The 11124-nt window shown below is 33.1% G+C and overlaps 1 long non-coding RNA gene across 1 annotated transcript in view; it reads right to left on the bottom strand.

Moving 5' to 3' along the window:
* LOC144972041 (uncharacterized) overlaps window positions 1–11124 on the bottom strand; it is a 509884-nt gene that overhangs the window by 63192 nt on the left and 435568 nt on the right. The window lies entirely within an intron of this gene.

The following is an 11124-nucleotide window of genomic DNA, read 5'->3' as shown; positions in this document are numbered from 1 at the left end:
ACAAAATACAAAGCAATATCTTGAATATTCCTCTGCCATTGATCTGGTTTTTTTAGTATTATATCTAAGTGTTTTTTTTTAATTGTTTTTGTTGTTGGCTGATGAAGGGTTTTGAACCCGAAACGTTCCATGTTTGGTATTATTATTTTGAAGCTGTTATATTCATGATAGTATTAAATGTAGTCATCGTGGTTGGGGACCTATTTGAGATACCTTGATCATTTCGTTTACGCTCATATACCTCATTATGCAATATGAAAATTTCATCACGCTATATTTGTGCGGCTATGTGGTCTTGTGGTATGACACACGCTTTCGGATCGGAAGGTCATGGGTTTGAGCCTCGCTCGTCACATATTTGAGTCTTTGGTAAAGGCTCTTTACTCATTTTCTTTCACCGTTCTCATGAGTAATATGAGTACCTCTCTGTCGGGAAAAGATATCGTCTAACAGGCGTCATGTTACGTGTTGTTGTTGGTCAGGGACTGTGTAGAGCGCTTTGAGCCCGTTTAGTAGATATTGGATATTGTGAATATAGAAAAGCTCAAGTGTTGTTTTTTTTTGTATATTTATTTCGGTCCCTTGTTGAGTGTGACTGATTTGTTGGAATGGTTTTCATTGTTTTTGTTTTCAACATTGTCCGAAAAAGATTATTCACATATTTTTAGATTTTTAAAAGGTAAATGTATTTTCCTTGAGCATCCAAATTCAAAAACAAATTTAGTTCTTTTGTAATTATGATTTTCAGCTCGCTTACGGTACCTCGTTTATAGTTTGGGACGAATGTGTTTTTTTACATGGCCCTTGAAGGAATTCTTTTAAATATGGGAGGCAATCAGGTGTGTTTCTCTCTAATATATATAAATGAAATTATTCCCTCTGCAATTCATTCCTTTGAAAGAGAGATTGTATCATAAACATTTTAATTTTATCGATTAATGTGCACATCCTGTACCAGGGCCTTGGTAAGGCTATGAGCGGCATTAAATTGGGCAAATTGTGACGGATTGCCATAAAACAGTGTTGGGTCTGAAAACCAATGACTATAGGTGCCTAAATCCCCCCACCCCCCTACCTTATTCTTGTGATATATATATATATATACAAATATATATATATATATATATATATATATATATATATATCCTTTCTTTAAAAAATATAGCATTGTGGAGAATATTGTGCTTATTTGAGTCAATAAAAAAATTGATACGGCGCACAACTCTACTGAAAGATTTGAAAATTAGAAATGTATTTTTTAGAGATAGATAAACAGATAACTTGATTTCCTTTTATAATTTAAAGTCAGTTTGAAAGTTCATTGAGTCAAACAGATATCATGAAATATGTACCAACGACGACACTTGACTCCCAAAATCAACTAATTTTGACACTGTAAAAAGTTGTCAATTTGCGTCATCTATTTATGACATCAAGTATTATTATAACTTCCGTTGTGTTGTGTGGGTGTTGGCATTTTTCAGCAAATCGTGGCATTCATAGTGATATTATTCACTTGATCACATGAAGGTATTTCAGTCGCCATTTTGATTCTTTTTTTACTATTAGGGTTAACTCAAGATCGAGGATATTTCTTTTTCTATTAAGGTTAGTCATAAGTCTTAGTAAAGGTGCTAGGATGTTTGTTTTTCCATAAGTTAAGCAAAGGGGAGACATTCCGAAAGCTCCTACATCCCCAGTATTCTTTAAATTTGTATTTTCACCGTTGATATTTTGTCAGGCATTTATTTATTCAATTTGTCATTATATCTAGAAGTATTTTAAAAACTCTAGAACAAACCTTGATAGATTTGTGAAAGTTTAAAATTTCTTAATTTGACCATTGTTTTGATTTTCACCTGCCATTTTGATTTGTTAAATATTGAAAGGTAGTGCAAAGCAGTCCGAGAGTTGTTTTTTTTTTTCTTTCTATTAGGGTTAGCTCGATAGGTTAGTCATGTCTTATTAAAGGTGCTAGGAAGTTTGTTTTTCCATAAGTTAAGTAAAGGGGAGACATTCCGAAAGCTCCTACATCCTCAGTATTCTTTAAATTTGTATTTTCACCTTTGATCTTTTGTCAGGCGTTTATTTATTCAATTTGTCATGATTTTTTCTATTAGGGTTATCTCGAGATCGGATTTTTTTTTCCTATTAGGGTTAGTCATAAGTATTATTAAAGTGCTAGGGTGTTTGTTTTTCCTATTGGGGTTAATTAAAGGTACTAGGTTTAATTTTTTCTTGGGGTTAGTTGAGGGAATATATTATTAAATATATTATTGGGCCACACAGAAAAATCAACCGAAGATATACCAAATTACACAGACAACGTTGTTTACCAATCTGCCCTCATTAAATGATGGTGAGTACAGTATGTAATGAAAATAGTTCTTTCCCCGCGAAATTGCCGGCTTTTTACTAGTATATATATAAATATATATGGTTTTGATATTACGTCATCTCATTGTCGCTCTCTCTCTCTCTCTCTCTCTCTCTCTCTCTCTCTCTCTCTCTCTCTCTCTCTCTCTCTCTATCTATCTCTCTCTCTTCCATTACACGCACACACACACACACACACACACACAAATTTACACATTTTCAACTATATTATTATGACAATCTAATGTAGATATATATGTATTTTGTGTTTACTTGAAAAGGGCCAAAGGCCGAAACGTCGTTTGTTTTGTGTTGACCATTCATGAGTCAGATTTACTCCCTTTATCTTTATCTCCAGTGTTGGATCTGTACTTAGAGAAGGAACGATATTGACCTCACTCAGCTCTTTGTTATTACTTTTCACCAGCCATTGTTAGAGTAGTTCTCACGAAATTCTATCCATCAGACTATAAACGGTTACAAGCAGTTTTGTTGTTGTGAGTATTTAAATTAAGCGCATAGCATCAATTCTATTGGTTTCAGATTAGTTTTATTAAGTCCTCGTTAAGAAACCGGATGGTTGTGCATCCCGTGAAGATCAGGTGAGAATTAACATGCTTTCGGTAGTCAAGCATAAATGCCCTATATTTATTTACAATTCATGGTAAGGTTCTTGTATTGTTATTGTTATTGTTATTATTATTATTATTATTATTATTATTATTATTATTATTATTATTATTATTATTATTATTATTATTATTATTATTATTATTAATTATTATTATTATTATTATTATTATTATTATTATTATTATTATTATTATTATTATTATTATTATTATTTATTCTTATTATTATTATATCTTTATTATTATATTGTATTATTATTATTATTATTATTTTATTATAGTAGTAGTAGTAGTAGTAGTAGTAGTAGTAGTAGTAGTAGTAGTAGTAGTAGTAGTAGTAGTAGTAGTAGTAGTAGTAGTAGTATAATAGTATCATCATCATCATTATATCTTATATTATATATTATATTATTATTATAGTAGTAGTAGTAGTAGTAGTAGTAGTAGTATAGTAGTATAGTAGTAGTAGTAGTAGTAGTAGTAGTATATATTAGTAGTATAGTAGTAGTATCATCATCATCATCATCATTATATCTTTATTATTGTTATTATTATTATTATTATTATTATATATATTATTATTATTATTATCATTATTATTATTATTTTATTATTATTATTATTATATATTATTATTATTATTATTATTATTATTATTATTATTATTATTATTATTATTATTATTATTATTATTATTAATTATAATAATCAATAAATGAATTTGAATGACGAGTTTCCTGGCAAAAAAAACAAACAATTTTAATGTGTCGCTTTTATTTCAGAATATGGCAGTGCAGCTCTCAATGTTTATGAAATTGAGTACTTTGACAAAATTGGTCAAGTGGAAAAGACCGCAAAACTAGATGTATCATGTGGTTATTTAATTGAACAGTCCTTGCGGTTAAACCACAATTATCTTTTAATATGTATTTCTTTAGCGGAGCAACATAAAGTCATATATATTTGTCCTTAACCTAAAACCTTTCCCGTCGGGATTCGATTTCATTCTCATCTGATACATTGCATTTTCATTTCACCAAGTGTATTAATATAGCAATGCGACTCGAGAGTTCAATGGAAATTATCTATTAATAAGGTACGTTTCGCGCTCCATTATACTTCAGTCAACAACAAAAATATGACGATAATAGATCACATACAATCCAGCTTCTTTTTGAAGCTTTTATTCTATACTTATTTTTGTTCATCATTTATTTTATATTCCCATTTTGTATTTGCAATGAAACTGTTAACCGCTTTCTTTGTGAAAACGGTTCGTCAGCGGTTATATTCACAGAAGAAAAAAAAGATTTTAAAAAACAAAGTAATTGTGATTGTAAAGCTTTAAAAAACTTGAATTGGTCTTATAGAAAAATTGTAAGAATGCTTAAATTGGATTCGGAAAATAATAATAAATATTATTATGTATTCAATTTGAATTTTTAAAAAGAAGGATAATGTATAGAAAGATATAGAATAAAAACCACTTCCCCTGTCCTTGAATGGAATTGACAACAAATATCACGCTTACCTAGCATATATTGCTGGCAAGACTTGAACTTGGAGAGCATTATTATTGTTATTAATTAATTGTTGAATACAAGAAATGGAGGATTATACGGAGAGGAGAGGGGTGGTGTGGGTAGCTCAATTATCGTGGAGCTTGTGACTGGAATTCAAACAAACCCGAGGAGGGTTTTCTTTATTATTTCTTTTGTTTGTTCGTTTGAATTGTTTTTGTTTTGTTTTTGTTTTGGTTTTTGTTCGTTTCTTGTCTTGTTTTTCTATATTTTGTTTTGGTTTGTTTTGCTGTTGTTGTTTTCCTTTATTTATATCTTCTTTTTGATTTTATTTTGTTTGTTTGTTTTCTTGTGGTTTTTGGCGCTTACAAGTTTTCTTCATTTCAGTGTAGATAAAATTGCATGGTAAAATAATAATGATAATAATTCTGCTGCTGTTGATAATAATAATAATAATAATAATAATAATAATAATAATAATAATAATAATAATAATAATAATAATAATAATAATAATAATAATAATAATAGACCCCGTCTAATAATAATAATAATATACTATTCGTTCATTTCTTTGTATTTATTAAACGAGTTAGATTAATCGTGCCCAATAACACTACGAGCGTGCGACTATGTTACTGCGCGATAAAAAAAAACGAATTTAATAAATACAAAGAAATGAAAATATACGTTTTTTCCACCCCTACAAGTAAGATTATTATGTATTGTAGTATTTCTATTCACTATAATTTGTATTTTTCTCCACCTGCTCGAATGACAATTTGACCCAAAAATAAATACGTTGCGCACTAAAAGATGATTTATAGTTGCCAATCAGCTGTCTTTTAGCACCTTGTTTTAAACCAATAAAATACGCTAAAACAGTCTGCAATCGTTGAATAAAATCTTTATTCAACACGTTCAACACATTATTCAACGATTACGATTTACTAAGAATTGATAGGACTTTCCAATGGGAGGGGTGGAACAATAATAATTTTACCACGGTAAGTGGCGAAAATGAGCAATATACCTGAATATGCAGACCAGATATAAATCACATTAGCAGACATCGGCCGTCTTAATGACGTGAAAAAAAGGTTCCCTAACCATGGTTGGGGTGGAAGCGATGAAGAGGAAAGAACCGAGATAACGTATACCGGACGGGTATAGTGAAGTCGTAACTTCCAATGCTCTACTCTTTTGGTTCCGAAATACTTGGGGGTGTGTATAATATAACCAAATCTCCGAAAAACCAAGAATAATTAGGTTATATAAAGGTGGCATAACTATTTCAGTAGCAGTATGTATATGCAGATTCTTAAAATTACGCGACGGAAAAGAGCGAGGATGGATTATCATTATTGACGACCGGCATATAATTGGACTAGAAAATAAAATACCATCACTCTGACACCAGAAGATGAATTACACAAGGCATGTATCCAGTCCTCCGGAAGAGTGGTTTTACACTTCCGATCTTTTTTTTTTTGTTTGTTTTTTTTGTTTTTTTTTTTTTTTTTTTTTACATCAAAACTTTCATTCTATATTTGATTGCGCTGTACATTTAATATCAAATGATTTGAAACCTCTCTTCGACTTTCACCCCTCCGTTTGTCTGAAAATCCATAAACAATAACCAGAGATAAGACGTCAGCTAAAAGTCAAAACATTTGCCAACCACTGCTTATAATTGTAATATTTACCAACAAAGGTCATAGGAAACGAATTAAAAAAAACAATAAAAATACTAATGAATAAGAGATTTTCTCAATGATTAGATTCGCTTTGCTGTGAAATTCTACCCTTTGTTTACATTCATTGTTGTTCCGAATTTATTTTAATAAATTAAACTTTTATCTTATGTTCTTGCTTTCTATTCTCTATTTTTTTTTCTCATTCTTTGTGATTTAAAAAATGATCAAAAGTAGAACGGCCTCTCTTCTGTTGGAAATATAAAATGTTTGTCAGCGAAATATGAAATCTAAAATAAACTATATTCATTTCTGTACACGTTCATGCACGCACACGCACTACACAAAACAAACCCGCGTGCTTACATAAAACTTTGGTTTAAGCAAAGAAAAAAAAATAAAAAAAGAAAAATTGAAATTAAGTTTAAATATATATTGATAGTGTTGTTGACATTACTTATTGTGAATGATCGATAAACGTTTATAGTTCATTCTGTAAAAAGAAGCCCTTGATTAGGGGAGGGAGGGAGGCAGGGGGTCCCTTGCTGTGTCTAGTTTCTTTCTTATGTTTTTTAAAATCATTTCCTTGTGGTTTTGTATCCTTTTTCGGTCATGTTTTACTCATGATTACTCTGGAATCTTTTGAGGGGAGGGAGATAATCCGGTGGGTAGATTTTCCGTAAATCATGGGGAGTTGAGGGGGGGGGGGGTGCACACTGGTCTCCTGAAACCATGAGTTGTAGATCGGAGAGCGTCCTTATTATCTCTTCTATCTCCCAATTTAATGTCTTTACTGTGGAATAACACAACTTGATTTCATCTGGACCAGCCGTGAGACTTTTATAAGGAGGGGAAACAGTTAAATTGATTTATCTATTGCTAAGAAATGAGTTAAGAAATGTTGTCTGGAGCTCCAGTTTATATATTCATTCAATAAATGTTTAAAGTCATCGTTCTGTTCCAGTTTTCATGCATGATTAACCCTTTGTTTTGATAAAGAAAAATTCAAAATAATCATCTATCTTATGTCATATATTAAAAGATTAATAATTCGTCACGAATACTCACATTATTTCTTCTTCAATTAAGTGAGTTGGGAATGATAATGTGTTCAAATCGCTTTACAAGCAGTCCCAAGTCAACCTCAACAATTAATATGTAGAACGAGACATCGACACCGGTTAGGCGATATTACATTTATATTTTCAACAAGGACAAAGCTGTTACCGGTAAAGGTACTCATTTTATACCTGAGTGCGGTGAGAGTATGTGAGTAAAGAGCTTTTTCCAAGGAGTCAACTTTACGTTGCCGAGAGTGGGCCTCGTAGCGATGATCCACCTGTTCCGAGGCGAGTTTGATGAAGTTCTTCAGTCTCAACTTCCATAAATTTTATAATTATTAATGTGCTCAGGTTGAATTAAATTTTCGGCGTCTGAGCAATCCCGATATAATTGATGCTTTGTGTTTATTCCAAAAAAAAAAAACCTCAAAACACCCGCCACCCGGATTTAACGTACCAACACACAAAACAATATTTAATCTTAACCGTTTATAGGCTTATTGATACTTTAGTTAGAACTACTCGTAAAAATGGATTGCTAAATAGTAATAATAATAATAATAATAATAATAATAAGAAGAAGAAGAAGAAGAAGAAGAAGAAGAAGAAGAAGAAGAAGAAGAAGAAGAAGAAGAAGAAGAAGAAGAAGAAGAAGAAGAAGAATAACAACAACAACAACAACAATAACAATATCTTCCAATATTTTCTGACATCAATAGAAAAAGCATGCATTTTTCATAAGTGCTTACTCGCGGTAGATTTCGCAGATTGCGGAGTCTTTTCGGACATTCAGATATTCCAAAGAACCATTGTTTAAAAATGTAGAGATCGGGCTTCGTCAGCAATTTTTAGCGGTGGCAAAATGTAAACACTGACATGACAAATAGTGGATCTATTGTCAACAATGAGATTTATTATTATTATTATTATTATTATTATTATTATTATTATTATTATTATTATTATTATTATTATTGTTATTATTATTATTATTATTATTATTATTATTATTATTATTATTATTATTATTATTATTATTATTATTATATACTATTATTATTATTATTATTAGCAACGGGTCCCAACGGGTCCTTTTTTCGCGATGGACCCTAAAGCCAATAGGGGAGAAGAATGTGATGTCAAAAGACCGGTTCCTAGTTCATTAAAAGTGTAAAAACTATCTCTTCCGGAGGACTGAATACATACCTTGTGTAATTGATCCTCTGGTTTCAAAGTGATGGTATCTTTTTTTCTAATCTAGATCTGGTCGTCAATAAAGATCATCCATCCTGGCTCTTCTGTGTCCCGTGACCCGAAGAATCTGCCTTAAAAAAAAGTGCGCTTTATATAGCGCAATATCCACTAAATGTGCTCAAAGCGCTTTACAAGGGGTCCCTGGTCAACAGCAACATTTAACATATAGGACGGGACATGCCGCCTGTTAGGCGATATTACAATTTTTCGGATAAAGACAACGCTGTTAATGGCCAGGTTCTCATTTTACACCTGAGTACGGTGAGAGAAAGTGAGTAAAGAGCCTTTTCCAAGGAATCAACTATGCGCCGAGCGCGAGGTTCGAACCCAGGACCTTCCGATCCGAAAGCGGGTGTCATACCACAAGACCACATAGCCGCACATAGCCTATTCATCCTGCTACTGAAAAAGTTATGCCACCTATTCATTATTAGTACTCCGAAGGACTGGCTACATACAAACTCCCAAGGATTTAGGAACCAAAAGAGTTTAGGGTTTGATGTCACGACTTTCCCTACCAATTTCAGTCTCGAAAATAGGTGGAGATAACCCAGGCATATAGAGGGAACGAAGTTGACGTCACTGGCTCGTTGTTATTGTTGTTAGACAGCCGCTTTGGTGATTACTTCTCACCAAATTATATGAATCAGACTATAAGCGTACGAGTAAACACGCAGTTTTGTGTTTTGGTACGTTCTATCCGGCAGTCGATTTTGTGATTATTTTACGTAAATGCATTGCATCGATATCGCAGTATGAGTTTGGGATACATTGTAAAGCAATTTTAGCACAATTATTAATGAATATTGCGCTGTATAGGAGCTCTCTTTTTAAATTCCTTTTTATTCTTATTTATAAATCTTTTAAATATTATTCAAAGTTTTTTTCACGTTTAAGTGACAGATTTGGGAGCATGGACTGGTAGTTTTCAAAACCATTGTCACAACGGATACGAACTTATCCCGGTTTGTATAGCGTGGAACTAACAATAGCAATTCCTGCTACCCTTTTGGTAGGACGAAAGTCTATCGCAAAGTACCCACCGCCAGGTTTCCAAGCTAACCCAATCACTGTTGGGCGTACATGGTTGGGGGGGGGGGGGGCGGGGTAAAAAAAATATCGACTCTTCCCGGAAACGATCTTAGCGTCTTTGTCTGGGAAGTGAGTGCTCTACCAACTGCGGTATCAGGACACTTTAGAAAACAAGCACTTTTGTAGTATAACGATCTGAAATGTGCTTATGAAACAATACCAGACAAAGCAGAAAGAAAAATAGAAGAAAAAAAAGGAAAACCATAAAAACAGGAGGCTTCATTTATGAGAATTTTTTCTTCTATTTTTCTCTATGCTTTGTCTGACACTGTTTCATAATCAATCTTTCTAGATCTTTAATAAATTTCCCCTGAGGATGACTAAAAAGGAGTTTTGATTTTTTTTTAAATATAAATCTATGGATACCGGCTTGTACCGATTTGCAGGTCTGATAACCCAAATTATTATGGGCTCATTGTTGTAATGGAATACTCTCAAATCAATGCAAAATATTGTCCATTGGGAGAATGTTGAATCAGACCATGATAACTAATAGGGTTCAGATCAGATATCCGATCTACATATATTATAATGTATATGCACCTATTCAACTCTATCAAATAAACGTCCCTTCCCCCGTCTATTTTTTTTTCAGAATTATTGCGTACCCCCCCCCCCTACCCCCAATTTATTCGCACACATCCTCCCTCCCCCCCCCCGCCCCCCCCCCCCCCCTCCTCCACCACCACCCCTCCCCACACCCACCCCTATTCAATTTCAGCACTCGAAGTATGCCGGTTAATATTCACCAGAAGGGAAACAAAACTTTTAAAAAAGGAAAATAAAGGAAATAAAAGCAGACAACGCTGTTAATGGCCAGGTTCTCATTTTACACCTGAGTACGGTGAGAGAAAGTGAGTAAAGAGCCTTTTCCAAGGAATCAACTATGCGCCGAGCGCGAGGTTCGAACCCAGGACCTTCCGATCCGAAAGCGGGTGTCATACCACAAGACCACATAGCCGCACATAGCCTATTCATCCTGCTACTGAAAAAGTTATGCCACCTATTCATTATTAGTACTCCGAAGGACTGGCTACATACAAACTCCCAAGGATTTAGGAACCAAAAGAGTTTAGGGTTTGATGTCACGACTTTCCCTACCAATTTCAGTCTCGAAAATAGGTGGAGATAACCCAGGCATATAGAGGGAACGAAGTTGACGTCACCTGGCTCGTTGTTATTGTTGTTAGACAGCCGCTTTGGTGATTACTTCTCACCAAATTATATGAATCAGACTATAAGCGTACGAGTAAACACGCAGTTTTGTGTTTTGGTACGTTCTATCCGGCAGTCGGATTTTGTGATTATTTTACGTAAATGCATTGCATCGATATCGCAGTATGAGTTTGGGATACATTGTAAAGCAATTTTAGCACAATTATTAATGAATATTGCGCTGTATAGGAGCTCTCTTTTTAAATTCCTTTTTATTCTTATTTATAAATCTTTTAAATATTATTCAAAGTTTTTTTCACGTTTAAGTGACAGATTTGGG

Source organism: Berghia stephanieae, chromosome 4 (genome assembly GCF_034508935.2).
Source record: "Berghia stephanieae isolate SIO BIC M18660-M18661 chromosome 4, UCSD_Bste_1.3, whole genome shotgun sequence".
NCBI classification, from domain to species: Eukaryota; Metazoa; Mollusca; class Gastropoda; order Nudibranchia; family Aeolidiidae; genus Berghia; species Berghia stephanieae.
This window is presented reverse-complemented; position numbering and strand designations above follow the sequence as displayed.